Source organism: Hippopotamus amphibius, chromosome 4, assembly GCF_030028045.1.
Source record: "Hippopotamus amphibius kiboko isolate mHipAmp2 chromosome 4, mHipAmp2.hap2, whole genome shotgun sequence".
Lineage (NCBI taxonomy): Eukaryota > Metazoa > Chordata > Mammalia > Artiodactyla > Hippopotamidae > Hippopotamus > Hippopotamus amphibius.
The window spans coordinates 49,592,762-49,610,137 of NC_080189.1; the positions used below are offsets into that span (position 1 = coordinate 49,592,762).

At 39.0% G+C, this 17,376-nt stretch overlaps 1 non-coding gene across 1 annotated transcript; it reads right to left on the reverse strand.

The window, feature by feature from the left end:
* Positions 1–2,957: 2,957 nt before the first annotated feature.
* TRNAG-CCC (transfer RNA glycine (anticodon CCC)) lies at positions 2,958–3,030 on the reverse strand. The gene has a single exon. It is a non-coding gene; the product is annotated as a tRNA-Gly (tRNA).
* Positions 3,031–17,376: the final 14,346 nt, after the last annotated feature.

The following is a 17,376-nucleotide window of genomic DNA, read 5'->3' on the forward strand; positions in this document are numbered from 1 at the left end:
AAAACAAAAAGTCTAAAAGAAATATCAGGATTGTGAGTTCCTTCTCTCTCCCGTGTTTTCCTTCTGCTTCCTCCTTTCCCATCTCCTACCCAAACCAAGTGAGGAGAACACTAAGAGAACCACAGGTACATTCATACATTTGAGAAGTGCCTGCAAGAAGAAGAGAGACATTTTCCAGATGTAGTTATGATTATGCCCTGGAATTGCTGATCTGCCCTCTGTACATATTTGGGCAGAGGGAAGAGTCGTCAGGGAGTGCAGACAAAGAGGATAGAAGGGACAGTCGAGGAGCAGCCTGATCCTTTGCTAAAGTAACACAGTCGATGCACTCAGAGATGGCACTGTTTTAGGCCTATCTGGTACAACATCAATTAAACTGCAGTTGTTTTTTTAATCAGTCAGATTCCCAACAGGCACGGCAAGGATGTGGGATTTTTCTCTGGCCAAGTGACAGTTGAGCTATCTTGTGGGTACCCCACTCAAGAATGCAGCCTGTGGGGCAAGAGGACCCTGGAATCAAGTAGGGTCATATGGGAGAGAAGAAGGAGTTAACAGACTTTGACATACATCAAGCTAGTTTATCCCAAATCAGAGCAACAGTGAAGAGGTCAACAGCAGAGACTCACAAAGAACCCCTTATATATGTTCCAGTGAACCCCTTATATATGTTTCACAGAGAACAGCTACAGTCAAGAGAGGACAACAGCCTAAGTAAGTAAAAAGGCATTGCCCCCTTTCCCTCCTCTCCCTCTTGCTACAACACACAGTGGAGCAAAGGACCCAGGAGTGTGTGTGCACGTGGGGCTCCCTTTCAGGCTTCTCTCACTTTGATACTCACTGTTACCCCCATGCCATCCTCTGTCACATTCCATCCTTTCCTCCACCCATGACAGAGAAGTGTTGTTCCCTGCTCTGTGGCTCAAGCATGAACAAAAGAACACTGTTTCTCTTAGAGCAGCAAAGCAGGCTGGAATTTTCCAAAGGAACCTGACTGAAGACAAAGAGACATAAGCAAGGAGAACACGAATTCGGTAAGTGTAGTCAGATTTCCAACCCCATGATAGCGGAACAGTGACAAGCTCTTAAGTGTTGCGTGCACCCCGCTCTCTGAGAATCCTGTCCAGAGAAACTCACTTCAGATCATACACAAACCTTTCCTGCAGACCTTTTTTTGTCTCCATGGCTTCTTAGAGGAGGGTTTGAAAGACATCTTGGCTGAACCAAAGGTGATGCATACATGGGTTAACAAATAGTACACTTCCTTAGCTTTTGAGTCAGATAGACCTGAGTGACTTCATGAGTTACTTCACCTCTCTGAGCCTTACTTTTTTCATCCATATTGCACTTATTTGGTAAAACTGTGAAGTGCTCACACAACTGTTTGCATATGGTAAGTACTCAGAAAATGTTTGCTATTTTTACCATTATTCAGTGTAGGAAGACAATGCTAGGCAGTTTCAAAACCACCCGTCATTGTCTTCCTTCTTCTCCTATATTTACATTTCCTGCTCCCCGTTCTTTCTCACATCCCTCACAGAGAGGTAAAGTTTATTTCCTCATACCTGAATGCATCTAACAGGTTGCTCTATTAATTTGAACAAACCATATCAAATTCATCAATCCACTCACAGGTGAAGCTTGGCCTCTTAAAGTTCTAGCTTGGCATCTAGACCGTGAGACCTTCGTACCACGACACATTACTACATTCCAGGACTAGCTGAATATTGCCATCCATCTCTTCTCTGAAGGACGTCTTCATTTCCAAAACCCAGGTGGTGGACTTGATCAAGGTCAGCCACTCATCATAGTTTTCCCAACTCACATGGCTCATGTTTGAGCAAGAAAATGGTACCTTTCTCATCCCAATCCAGGTAGACCCAGGCTCAAACCTTGCCTCAGTGCTAAATCATTAACAGCAAGTGCTTAATCTTTCCAAGCTTCAGTTCACTCTCTGTGGAAGAGTAATTAGGATATCTCCCTAACAGTCTTTGAAGTTTGAATAAGAAAATGAATGCCAGGCACTTAAGGTAGGGGCTGGCTGGCACTATCACAGGCACAATAAATGGTGGCTGACAGCATCACTACATGTTTATAACATCACAGTTACCTTACATGAACAATTACGTGGACAACTTATATCAAAAGATCAAAAAGAACTTTTTTTCACATTGTCTTTCACCCACATAGAACCTAGTCTGTAAACCAATGGTTCTCAACCTTGTGATTCGTAAGAGTCACCTGTTTACCTGTGGACCCTGATAAATGTCCTACTCATCTTAGATAAAAGTCCACATGGCACATTTATGGACCTGGGTGCTATTGGTTTCCTAACAATGGTCCATTTTTATTGCCAGCTCCAATCACATGATTAAGCAGAGTTTCCCTGCATTTATTGTTCTTGGAAGCCTGTCAGTTAAGGGTAAAGAATTTGAATAACTATTAATACATTTACATTTCACACTCGCATATAAAAGCTGGAGCCCCATGCTCCAGGCTGCCCTTCGTTTCTATCCAAAGTCCCTCCTGCAAAATAAAGCCATTTCTGCTTCATAGTAGGAACTAAAATATTTGTTAAATAACTGAATCCACAGGCAGAGGATAGCTAAATGCCCCTGATGCTGCCATCTTGTCCAAACAATGAGTGATTCCTGAAGAGCAGACATGGCAGACTTTCTTTAAAACATACCAGTGGGATGCAGTGCTTTGAGCTGAGTCTGACACATCTGGGTTTCAGGTTTTACTCTGTGTAACCCTGGGAAGGTCAATTAATCTCTCTGAACCTCTGTACCTGCTTGGCTGTTGGGAGGATTAAATGAGTTAATCAATGAGAAGTATAGACCTTTTTTTTTTTAAACATTTATTTATTTATTTATTTGGCTAAGCCAGGTCTTAGTAGCAGTAAGCAGGATCTTCACTGCAGTGTGTGGGATGTTTTAGTTGCAGCATGCAGGATCTAGTTCCCTGACCAGGGATTGAACCTGGGCCCCCTGCACTGGGAGTGCAGAGTCTTAACCACTGGACCACCAGGGAAGTCCTGAGAAGTGTAGAGCTTTTAAAGGACAATCTTCTGGCTGTTGACCCCATATCTGTCATTTGGGTTGCCCACCCTCCTTTTCTTATTTTTCTTCACTATCTAGTTTCTCACCAGAGATCTGCCCTGACTAGATCATATGTGGAGAATCATGCTTATTTCTGGGCATTTAAAAAGGACTTTGACCAAGATTATAAAGGCCAGAAAGCTGGCATGTGAAAAATGGACTTTTGACATTAGGTAGAAACTAAGGAAATATGGGTAAAGTGTGGACTTTAGTTAATAATATTGGTTCATTAGCTATCAGAAATGTACCATAATAATATTAACAATAGGAGAAACTAGGTGATGGAGTAAACAAGATTGCAACTTTCCTATCAATCTAACGCTATTCAAAAATAAAAGGTTTATTAACTGTTAAAAAAATTCTAACCATATCAAAATGATAAAAAGTAAAAACTTATATATGCATGTTTATAATTTATTCCTATATGTATATAGTAAGAACATAGAATAAATAAGAAAAGAAAAATTTTAAATAGACTTTAACCAGGAATAAGGAACACTTTGATGAGAGGATAAAATCGATCACTTTTCTTCAAAAATTTGCAGGTCTCTTTTGTGTGAAAGATAAGATATAGACTATAGTACCAAGGCAGAAAAAATAAGCAGAAACCACAGATGATTGATTAAAACTGCGCACACACACACACACACACACACACACACACACCCCTCCCCCACCACGCACACATGCACAAATGAACACATTCTGTAGCAGTATATGACCTCTTTCAAAGTTGTTCATGGAGAGAGTTGATGAGCACCCATTAGGGGCTGCTGCAATGAGTGGGTAGGAAGCTGTCCTCGATAACGTTTTATGTATTTTATGACGGCTCCCTTTTCCTTATACCCATATGTTCTCCCTGGCCCTTTTCTACCTTTATCTTTTTGGTACTTTAAATTTCAGTTTTGGAAAGGACTTCCAGGACCATCTAGTTCTTATCTGGTGTGTTAATTTTCCAGAAACTTCTTGGCCTCTGGTATTATATGCAAACTCATCACTCAAAGACTCCTGTTTGTTCAGCTTAAACCTTATTCTTTGTTCTTTCTTACACTGGTTCCAAATCCTTATCTCAGAGTTTCCCTGCTTTGACAACCTTTTTGGACACACTTCTGCGCCTCTAACATCAGAAGACTCACAGTTTTGTTCTTGCCCTCCCGCCACACACTGAAGCCATTGCTGGTTCTGCTGCTGGAAGTCCCAGGGACCTGTTAGGCAATGAGGAAAAGAAAAACATCTATCACTGCCTGGCCCTGGGGCTGACATCCAATCTCAGTAATTATTTTCACGCAACACTTATAACCAGGTCATGGCCTTTCATGTCCTTGTACATTTGCACAAATGGATCCTGAGAAATGAAACAGGAATGCAACTTGAAAAATGCATCATGACTTACAAAACAGATCAACTGCACTGAACCATAATGTGTCACACACACAATCTAAGATCAAACTGGCTGAACCCTAACTCCTCCTGATTCACGTATTCCAAGTAAAACTGTAGATAAACTAACCACTAACTTTTTTGACTCATGTGTTCTATAGATAGGAACACTGGCTCTTCCAACACTTCATCTCATTCACAAATGCTGACCAACTTCTGCCCTGACCACACTTTAACTGCCATCTAAGGCCATCTGATGATTAACTGCAGCCTCTAGCTAAGTAAGCTTCCCTCCCAATCAAAAAATGGAGAGAAGACCTAAAGAGACATCTATCCAAAGAAGACATACAGATGGCCAACAGGCACATGAAAAAATGCTCAACATCACTTATTATTAGAGAAATACAAATCAAAACTACAATGAGATATCACCTTACACCAGTCAGAATGGCAATCATCAAAGAGTCTGCAAATAATAAATGCTGGAGAGGGTAGGGAGAAAAAGGAACACTCCTACACTGTTGGTGGGAATATAAATTGGTTTTCCACTATGGGGAACAGTATGGAGGTTCCTTAAAAATCTGCAAATAGAGTTTTCAGCAATCCCACACCTGGGCATATATCCTGAAAAGACAAAAACTCTAATTCAAAAAGTTATATGCACCCCAATGTTCATAGCAGCACATTTTAAAGTTGCCAAGACATGGAAACAACCCAAGTGCCCATCAAAAGACAATTGGTTTAAGAAGATGTGTGTGTGTAGATGGAATGCTACTCAGACATAAAAAAGAATGAACTATTGCCATTTGCAGCAACGTGGATGGACCTAGAGAATATCATACTAAGTGAAGTCAGACAGAAAAAGACAAATATATATTATCACTTATATGTGAAATCTAAAAAATAATACAAATGAACCTATATACAAAACAGAAACAGACTCACAGACATAGCAAACATGGTTATCACAAGGGAAAGGGAGGGGGTGAGGGACACTTTAGGAGTATGGGATTAACAGATACAAACTACTGTATATAAGACAGCAACAAGGATTTACTGTATAGCACAGGAGACTATATTTAACATCTTGTATAACCTATAATGAAAAATAATCTGAAAAAAATGTGTATATATAACTGAATCACTTTTTTGTACACCTGAAACTAGCAAAATACTGTAAATCAACTATACTTCCAATTTTAAAAAGTAACCTTCCCAGGCTTCACTGGTGGCGCAGTGGTTAAGAATCTGCCTGCCAATGCAGGGGACATGGGTTCAAGCCCTGGTCTGGGAAGATCCCACATGCCACAGAGCAACTAAGCCCGTGCACCACAACTACTGAGCCTGCACTCTAGAGCCACAACTGCTAAGCCCACGTGCCACATCTACTGAAGCCTGCGTGCCTAGAGCCTGTGCTCTAGAAGAGAAGCTACCACAATGAGAAAGCCTGCATGCAGCAACAAAGACCAAACACAGCCAAAAATACAATTAAAAAAAATTTTTTTTAAAAAGTAACCTTCCCTAACACCTCCCTTTTGAGACACCATAACAGTTGTGCTCTGCCTTGCTCAATATGTACAAACCCAGCTTTTGATGATCAACAGAGTCCTCTAGCAATCTTTGACTAGGAAGTTTAATAGCTCTTTTGCCTGGTCATGCCATTTTCTTCTTGTTTGCCTAGCACACACCTACTCGTGCTTCAAGAATCCATTTAAATATGGATCCCTGATTCCTTCTTCCCCTTCATCCTCTGTGTTCCCCATGTACTTGGCTCAGATTTCCGTTCACTTTTCTCTTATATATTTTTATTCTTTTATTTGTGTCTGCCCACTCTCTCCAACTTTCTTTAAGGGCAAGATCACTTTTATACCTCTCTGCATGTCAGTGTCTACTCTGGTCCCAGGCACAGAATAGGCACTGACTAAATAACTCTTAAACCCAGATTGTTATTCATAACAAAACTGCAAACACAGCCTTAAGGGATATATGTGTTAATTATTCTTTCTTGGCCATTATCTGTGTGTGGGGGAGCCTAATACAGAACAAATCTCTATAATGCTCATTCCTTTGTGGTGGGAAAAGTCTACATTAAAAAATCATGTACTGGGCTTCCTAGGTGGCACAGTGGTTGAGAATCTGCCTGCCAATGCAGGGGACACACGGGTTCGATCCCTGTTCCAGGAAGACCCCACATGCCGCAGAGCAACTAAGCCCGTGTGCCACAGCTATTGAGCCCATGTGCTGCGACTACTGAAGCCCACATGCCTAGAGCCCATGCTCTGCAACAAGAGAAGCCATGGCAATGAGGAGCCCGCGCACCACAACCAAGAGTAGCCCCCACTCACCGCAACTAAAAAGAAAGCCTGCGCACAGCAAAAAAGACCCAACACAGCCAAAAAAAAATAAACAAATAAATAAATTTATAAAAAAAAAATCACGTACTGGATGGCTACTGTCACAAGCACTGATGTAGGATTATAGGGACCCAGGTGATGGTCCTGGCAAATACTGTTAACAATTCTCTTTGGCAAAGAGGGAAATCAAATGCATTAAACATTTTCATTGTAAAAAATTATTTTAATTATAAAAATTATAAATGATATATATACCATAGATAACGCTCAAGTTCTCCTAGAAAACCATCTCCATCTCCATCCCCATCCTGGCCCTACTTCCCCGGAGGTATTCATTGTTATTAATTAAGCATGCATTCTTCCAGATTATTTCCTTTCATTTATATACATAGGGAAAATATAGTACTGTTTTGTGTATGTGTTTAATATAAATTTAATCATCAGTGTCTTTAGACCTTCATAAACATGAAATTTTGCACATGAGACACTAATGGCAAAAATTGCATAAATTATCCTCTTTTACTCGGCTCTGTTATTTAACCTATGTCTAAGTAAAAGTGTTAAGAATTTAGCATACTCAGAGTGTGTGTGTATTTTACACATAACATATGAATACCTATATTAATAAATATAAAATTATTACATTAACCTTATGTTCCCCAAAGATTATGACTGATTTCCAATATAGCTCAGGGTCATGTTGTAGAGATTTATGAGATAATTCATAAAAAATTCAGCTGTTTAGAATGCAAAAGCCAAAAGTAGAGCAGTGAGTTTTAAGTGATCAAAAACACCTGAAAGCATAAAAGCCATATATCGTCTTTAGTGGAAAACTGATTATTACTTAATAAGCAGAAGGCCTACACACAATCACAAAGTACTTATTCAACACTAGAGATATAATAAATGGAGATATCACTTTTCTCAGTTACCTAGATAAAACTTTAATTTGCCTATGTAAATGGGCCATCATTACCTGTAGAATTTTATGTTTTATAATAGGAAGACCGCATTCATGCTCAATAATTTTATTTTAGCAGCATCTTGAAGTTTTTCCAGCCAAACACTGAGAATGCACTTCTGAAATGTATGATGAAAAGGTATCAAGGAATGATGAATTGATATGTTCATAGCTGATAAATATTAAGTGTTTGTGGTTGTAGGCTGTATTTGCTAATAAATTGTTTTAAAATCTGCAAAGTTTTTTTTTTTTAATTTGTTTATTTATTGGCTGTGTTGGGTCTTCATTGCTGCACACGGGCTCTGAGCAAATGGGCTTCAGTTGTTGTGGCACATGGGCTCAGTAGTTGTGGCTCACGGGCTCTAAAGCACAGGCTCAATAGTTGTGGTGCAGGGATTGAACCCGTGTCCCCTGCATTGGCAGGCGGATTCTTAACCACTGTGCCACCTAGGAAGTCCCTGCAAAGTTTTTAGAAATGCAATTAATATGCATATGAATAAGCAATCCAGGAAATCTTCAATATTGAAAAGTGATATGAATACATAGTCAGTGTAACACTATATAGCCCCTAAATTATGTGTGAAGGCATCGCCTGCCCTAAACATGGCTGGAATAGGCAAGGCACATTTATACCCAGCTAAGAGTTCATTTTTTCCCCACTTAACCATCCTGGTCAGTGAGCAGGCCATTGGAGATCATTCTGAGATCCATGAGAACCAATTAGCTTTTGTTTTCAATATGAAGTCTGCTGGTTCTGAGAAGCCCATCTAAGTAGACGCCATCCCCAATCTCTTCTTTTAAAATGACTTTTCAGCAGTGGCAGTGCTTGAGTCCCTGATGACTTTGTGAAGTCATTACACCAGCCCTAAACTGCCATGTCTAGACTTTTTAAAATAATTAATATACAGCTGATATAACATTGTATAAGTTTAACATTGTATATCAAATCAAGGGTGTTGATTTGATATATTTATATATTGCAATATGATTACTACCATAGCTTGAGCTAACACCTCTAACCCATTACATAATTATCATTTCTTTTTTGTGGTGAGAACATTTAAGACCTAGGCGCTCAGCAATTTTGAAGTATATAATATAGTATTGTTGAGTATAATCACTATGCTGTGCATTAAATCTCCAGAACTTACTCATCTTCTAGTTGCAAGTGTGTTCACTTTGTACCTTATTTTGTACCTTATTTTATGAGAGATTATAAACAATGGATATGTTTAAGCCTCTCTACTTGAGTCTCTGTTACCCACAGCTGAGCCTAAGCCTAACTCATACAAGATTATAGATTGCTTGGGGTTAACTCACATTTTCCAAGCTCACAAGGGAAATTCAGGTACTGTTGATAATATTCTCCATATTAAAGAACAGGTTATGAAGGGAGAGACTATAAGACAAGGTGATTTAGTCAAGATTTTTAATTTGAATTCCAAATTAATTCAATAATGATTTCAGGATAGACAGATCTGACTCTGAAGTCAATCCCCAAACACATTTAACATCCTTTCTGCATTTTATTCTTCTGCCTAAACAAATAAGTGTTATGCTTCTGAGAAACAGTAGGCTTTTCCCAATTTTTCTAGCTGAGAATAGACGCAAAATATTCCTTTTGCTAACATTCCTAAGAACTCAAAACCCTAGCTTTAAATACTAATATTTTTATTTCTTATATTTTGTGATTGTGTGAGAATGAATTGCATGAACAAAATGTGGAAGTCAATTTTGTTTTTCTTGTTGAATTCTTATCACTACTTTTGGTTCTCAATAGCTATAAATCTCATCTTTTCATATTTTGCATTCCACAAACTATTCTATCCCTGATGATAAAAAATATACATACATCTTTTTCTGAGAAACACATTTTTATGCCCACAGACATTCTGCTTTATGTTTGTAAATGTATCAAGGGCAAAAAATTGCATTTTTCTACTTAGCTTTTACTTAATCTCGACAAATGGCACGTACACCTTGGCTGAAGACTGCTTTTCTGTAGCACCACAGAAACTGGGTTGGGAAATATGCAAGTAGATATTGTAAACTGTGTAAAAGGCAACTTGCATCATCTCAGAGTCAGTCTCTTTGTGTTGGCAAACCATATGTGATTTTGAGTAAATATTAGTTAAGATGCTTTGGGGTGGAAGTAAAGAAATAAATAAGTTAAAAGTGGCTTTAAAAATAACTTATTTTTGTCACACAACAAAAGTCCAGAAAGCTCTAAGCTGACTTTTCTGCAATTTCTTGACCTTTATCCTCATTATCACAAGATGGTCTCCTGGGCTCCAAGCATCACACTCGCACACAATCACATTAAAAATAAAAAAGTTGGGGATGGGAGGTGGGGAGAAACTTTTCTTTCTTTTCTTCTTTCCCAGAAATTCCCAGCAGACTTCCCCTTACATCATAGGCCAGAAGTGAGGTCACAAGAGAGGCTGAGAATGCAAGTACTTGGTATTTTCTGCCTCTGCTGTGGGAGACAGTTCTGCCAGCCAGGAAGACAAGGGAGAGGAGGTTGACCTTGGGAAGGCAGCCAACAGTGTTTGCCACAAGGGCTTTGTAGCTATGGTCACTGCATGTGCCTTGCCAGTTTCTAATGGCCAGTGAGCTAAAATTCAGAGTGTGCAGTGTCACAGGGAGTAGGAGGAAGAGGAGAGCGGAAAACACATGGCTGGTATAGAAAGACAGCCTGATGAATTGGTAGGCTGCAAGAGTCAGAAAAGTTGTAAACTCTCCCTAATTCACAAAGCCACTCAAGTCAGTGGGACAAATCAGCCAGGGTAATCAGCTGAATACTAAATACTGAGTGTTCCCTCAGAAATCCTTACTGCATCTTTTCCCCGCTCTCTGAAGCCACATGCATATTGACAGTGATCTTTCTGTTGGGATTTCCCCTCTTAATGGTTTGCCTGGAAGTTTACTCTGTATTTGTTTGTTCACATATTTTTGTTCATGAGTTCTCGTGAACTGCTGGAGGATCAGGGTCAGTAGGTAATTAAGAATTCACAGTCAGAAATCCAGAAGCCAATAAATAGAGCATGGTTTACTCTGTTATTAAATATAATATGCTTTCTCATTTACATTTATTAATGAGGACACCTTCCCTTATAGAATCCAAAGAATGACGCCATGCCAGATCTTTATTTAATTCAGTAGAATTTCATCTTCCCAGCAGCCTCAAAAGATCTATTCTCAGTATTTCCATTAAAACAGAACAGTCAATGCACAGCAATGCAAGAGGGGGATTGACTGGTCATTGTACATTGTAAATTGTAGACAAACATCTTTTGTTGTTGCTGTTAATAAAAACATGATAATAAACATCCTAATCAAATTTAAAGGGCAAGCATTTGAATATTTTTAATTAGAAGGACTAGTGCATAGTGCCACATTTAGTCAAATCTAGAGTTCCCATTTCAAGCTTAAATCATAAATGTGGGCATTATTGCTTTTTACAATACACCATTGATAGAACACCAACTTTAAAGCCAATTAAAGGTTGGCAATCTTCCTACCATTGGCAAAGTAACACTTGTTAACCGTTCCCCTTGTGACACGTTTCAGCATAATCACTGATTTCTGGAAACCTTATTTAGCACTTACGGATATTTTGAAATCTCTAATGAATTTCTTTTTATAGACATTTTTACATTTTACTCTAATTTTTTAAAGGTGTTCAGGTAGTTTAATTTTATACACTCAGATGGTGCATGTACTGAGATATTTATATGTGAAGGACAAAATGTTAGAGTGTGTAGAACTATACTCTATAAATAATGGTTTGCTTATAATACTCAGATTTTAATGGTTCCATTTCTGAAATCTAATTGTACCCAAATTCATTCAGAAAAACTTCACATTAGAATCTGAATATGCAGATATTGTTCTGTTTAATAAATTACAAGTTCTTGTCATTTAAGAATTGGCTAAAAAATAGAATAAGTAAATTTCTTTCACAGTTATTTACTTCAAATAAAAGTATTTTGGAGGCTAGTAAAACCTCTTTTTCATTTCATATGGAAATAATTTGATAAGCTTGGCAAGGATGTGACAAACAAATGAGCTAAGAACATGCAAGTTATTTTAGTCTTGAGTTACTAGCACTGAACAGAGAACTAGTTTTCACCAACCAAAGAACAGCTTGATTATATGCTATACACATGCTAATGGGAAAATGAACAACAGCTAGTTCTCACTCAGGTTTTGTATTCTGGCAAGCTTCAAGTAGATAATATTAATTCAAGATGACACAATGCATCCAGATACTCAATATCAGAAATTCGATAACATTAAAACAAGATTATGGAAGGCATCCTGATATTCAATATTAGAAACAGATAATATTAATGCAAAACGATACAGTGTATCCAGATATTGACAGTAGATTGATTTGGGTAGAGGTAAGTGATCTTCACAAAATCAACAACTTTCAGAAGTTGCTTATATCATTTTTTGTCATCTAGTCACACACAAATTAGCAATACTGTACAGGATCAGAGGATCATAAAAGCCAAATAATTTAACACATCTTTATCTTTAGTCATCTATTCCTTAACCCACACAGTGTTTATGTCAGGACTACATATCAATATAAACATTTAATTGCCACCTCTGTTTTGGTAAAAAAAACAAAACAATACAAAACAAAACAAAAACAAAAACCCCTCTACTGTTGTTATCATTGCATGTTTTATGAAGTACATATCATTTAGTTTGACTTAATAAATGGAAAAATTCTTCCAAAGAAATGTGCTAGTTGTTTAGGAATACATTTTTAAAAAATTAGAGTAAGTTTAAAATTTCAACTTAAATTGCACTTTAAAAGTTTTCAGATAATGTTGATAACAGTGAAAAATCAGAAACAACTCACGTAAATAAAAATGAATGTTTGATTAAATAAATTATTTTTAAGCTGGCACGGCAGGAACAATTAGTTGCCCATCCATGTCAATTAACCTTTATTTTTAGTAACAGCCTGATTTAATTCCAGGTACTCAGGGTGGTAATGCGTCCAGCAAAAAGACTACATTTGCAGCTGACCTGAGAGTTAAATGTAGTCTCACAAGTAAGTCCTGATTAGTGAGATGGAAGCAAAGCTGGGATTCTGAAAAGACTCCTTCAAATCGCTGATTCAGCCTGGAAGAACTGGTCCTTTTGCACTTCTCCCTTTCTCCTTTCTGCTGAGGTTGAACTCCAGCAGCCAACCTGGATCATGAAGTGACCCTGAGGATGGAAGCCCCACACAGAGGATGAAGGAGCAGAAAGAGAAAAGAAGTCCAAGTCTTGCAGACTTGGTGGAGCATGCTAGCTTCATGGGCATGGAAGCTGTGCTGTCACACAAGGACCCTTCTCAGAAGGACTCTGCATTGGCTAAGTTTCTATTGTCGCTATCTTGAAATTCTTAATAATTTTGTCTTTGAACTTGTGCTTTGTAAATGAAGTCTGATAGAATGACACATTCTGATAGAATGTGTATGAAAAGAGGGTTACCTGCAGTATTCTTGGTTGCTGTTCCTTGTTGCCCCATTTACATGAGCTCAGAATTCCTGTGGTCCCGCAATGAGCCAGAGTTCAGCAAGGCTCAAAGTGAGTCCAAAGAAAGCATATTACATTTATAGCTGATTAAACCGTGGCCCTGAAAGCCCTGAGAGGTCACACTTTTTGTCTGAAAGAAGGCAATGGCATTCCTAGAAACACGACAACCAAGGAACCCTGTTGTATCACTCCTTACTCAGGTTATGTTAATTCCCTAGTAACATAGTCAATAGTAATAGTCAACAACTTATCCTGCAAATGATGACATAGAAGGAAAAGGGAAAATAACCCAAAGTTTCTTTTCCTTTCAGTCCTTGTTACTCATCAGTAAGCTGAAGGTAGAGTGTTGGTAGAAGGTGTGTGTATCAAGAAATGAAATAAAAACAGTTGATTTCATTTTGCGCAATGTTGTTCTGGTAAGAACAAGGTATAAATGTTTTTACAAGCTATAAATTATGAATTAATGTGATTTCAGTGATTCTACATAGAATTTAAATGTTCTTATATTTGCTTTTTTTTTTTTCGGCTGCGCTGAGCAGCTTGTGGGATCTTAGTTCTAAGACCAGGGATGGAACCCGGGCCCATAGCAGTGAAAGCAGTAAGCCCTAACCATAACCACTGAACCACCAGGGAAGTCCCTTATATTTGCATTTAAATTGGCATTATTCAATATAAAGATGAAGGGTAAAATACATACTAATAACTTCAATTTTTATCTTTTTGTTACTCAGAATGACATTAAATGGAAAATAAAAAATACCACAACAAATCAAAAAAGAGATCTCAGAAGGAAAGAATTTTTTTTTCTTTTGGCCATGCCCCACGGCTTGCAGGATGGTAGTTCCCCAACCAGGGAGCAAACTCGTGCCCCCTGCAGTGGAAACTCAGAATCTTAACCACTGGACCACCATGGAAGTACCCCCTATATTCTAGTACTTTTTTAAAAATTAATTAATTTATTTATTTATATTGGCTGTGTTGGGTCTTTGTTGCTGCACACGGGCTTTCTCTAGTTGTGGCAATCGGGGGCTACTCTTCATTGTGGTGCACAGTCTCCTCTTGTTGCAGAGCATGGGCTCTAGGCTCGTGGGCTTCAGTAGTTGTGGCACATGGGTTCAATAGTTGTGGCTCATGGGCTCTAGAGCGCAGGCTCAGTAGTTGTGGCACATGGGCTTAGTTGCTCCGAGGCATGTGGGGTCTTCCTGGGGCAGGGATTGAACCCGTGTCCCCTGCACTGGCAGGCGGATTCCTAACCACTGCGCCACCAGGGAAGTCCTCTTCTAGTGCTTTTAACGTCTGCCAGATGAGCAGCAAGTTCATGCTGAGACACCGAGGTTTGTGGTAGAGAAAGGGCTTATTCACAAGGCAGCCAAATCAGGAGACAAGAGAACACATCTCAAATCCAAATCTCAAATCTGTCTCCCTGAAAGCAAGGGGCTTGGGATATTTATGGGATAAAGAAGCAGGGTAGTCTTAGGTTTGGGGAAAGGTGACTGGAGGAAGGGAATAGATGAGATCATCAGCGTTCTGGGCAGCCATATCTGACTTCCACGCCTCTTCGCGGGATACATGTTCAAAAAGGGAGGTATTTAGCATGATTTTGAAACAGGGCAGGACCCTATGGTCCTTGCCCCCCCTCCCCCCAACCATATCCTCATCCTGCCTTTTGTCTGTGGAAAAACTTTAGCCAAAGAATACGTTTAATCAGAGAAGTGAGAAAATGCAGAAACAAAGGAAAACAGTCAAAGGAGACCAAATACTTAAGTCATTAAGCATAGTTAAGGACTTTTAGTTCCTTCTCAAGGTCTATAGATAATATTCTGAGCCATATCCTGTGAGCTGCCTTGTGGATACTGAAACCCCCACCAGGTGGAAGAAGTTAACTGTATGATGACCAGGCTGTAGCCATGACATAAGCTGCTACAATTCCGAGAACTGGCCTCGGAGAAATGGAAACCAACCGACCCTGGAACTGAAGATTAACTGTACCTAAAACAATCAAGATGATGCTGGTCAGACCACCGATGGCCAATTTCAAGATGACTGTCAGAGCTGACTGTGCTGTTTCTGCATGTAGCCCCCTCCCTCTGTCTATAAAAGCTCTTGCCCCTGATTGTCAGTGGGGGCGGGGTGGGGCGTGGAGAGTCAGCCTTTGGACTGGCGTCCGCCCTTCCCCCACTGTTTCCGGCATCCAAAATAAAGCAAACTTTCCTTTCCACCAACCTGGCCTCTTTACTGGCTTTTGAGTGGCAAGCAGGCAGCCCCCATCTTGGGTTACAATTTGAGGGTGGAGTTTTGGGCTCTCTGACATCAAAAGGTCATCCATGAGACACCTGCACAGGCCCAGTTTTAGGGTTGATGGGGCCAAGCAGTCTTAGTTGGCTTGTACTGGACAAGAGCTAACCCCAAGTTTCTGAAAAACACCTTAAGCTCCCGCTACAATAGCGAGGTGTTATCTATAAGGAGGTGAGGGAGTCAAAAATAATTAAAACAGTTCAGTGAAGCAGGTTACAAGCTGAGGGATTTTTAACAAGCTGTTCCCTTACCTGCTGCTCTGTGAGACAAGCTCAAGAATTTCTGTTAGTCACCAGTTTCTGTTAACCCTATGGAGCATAGGTTCAGAACTCTACTTTTTAAACGAGTTTAGATGTTTAAAAGCGGGATATGCACAGTATGTGATTTAAAAAAATACATAAACACATAAACACACATAGAAATAAAGGACCAAAAATAATTAGACTGAAATGTTCATAGTGTTTTTCTTTAGGAATTGCAATTATTGATGATATTTATTCTCTTATTGTGTGTGTGATTTTCTGCATTTTTCTGCATATATTCCTAAAATAAATATTGATTACTTTTATAGGTAGATAAAATTTAGAAAATTTACAAATAAATCCTGAACCAGTATAAAATTTACCGTTAAATCTAGAAACTATGTAAAACTCAGCCTCATGTAGTTTTTTATAGTTTCCTTAATTTGGGACTTTTCAAATTATAAAAGTGATCCAGGGACTTCCCTGGTGGTCCAGCGGTTAAGACTCTGCACTCCCAATGCAGGGGGCCTGGGTTCAATCGCTGGTCAGGGAACTAGATCTCGCGTGCATGCTGCAAATAAGAGTCTGCACGCTGTAACTAAAGGTCCTGCATGCGGCAACTGAGACCCAGTGCAGCCAAATAAATAAATAAATAAATAGCAACTGAGATCCAGTGCAGCCAAAGAAATAAATAAATATTAAAAAAAAAAAGTGATCCAGGCTGGTTGTAACAACTGAAACAAAACAAGGTTACATAAAGAAAAACTGATTTCATTTCTCCATTCTATCCCTGCATCTAAGGTAAACATGTTAAAAGATTGACATGTATCTTTTCACAAATTATATACTGGAATCAAGCTTATGTGATTTGTTCATCACACAGACATACACACATAGATTGAAAGAGAGAGAGAGAGACAGAAAGAGAGAGAGAGAGAGTGATTGATTTGGGGGTTTAGCTGTTTTCCTTGAAATAGAATCCTATTATACACATTACTCCACAACTTACTATTTTCACTTACTATATTGTAAACTTCAAGTCAAAAGATATAAATTTAACTGTATCATTTTTCTTATTTCTCCATGCATACATAGAGACACATTATTTTATATCCCATTTTACCCATTTCATTTTGGAGCATGGAGGTGTCTTTTAAGTGTAATTTCTTAAACATTTTGTTATGCTGTGAAGGCAGGAGGTGGTTTGGGTGGGTGGGATATGGCTTCTGAGAGGACTCCCTCTGCCAATCTTGATCAGAAGTTCATCAAAATAATTTGTTTCCAAACAAAATACATTCCCTAACCCACATGTTATCTCCTTGCCTCTGCTTTCTCATTTCACATTTCATTTTGTATCATACTACAATGTTCAGTCAGTCCCCTGGTGTGCAATTTGCCTTTTTTTTGGCTGCATTGGATCTTCGTTGCTGCATGCGGGCTTTCTCTAGTTGTGGTGAGTAGGGCTACTCCTCGTTGTGGTGCGTGGGCATCTCAGTGCAGTGACT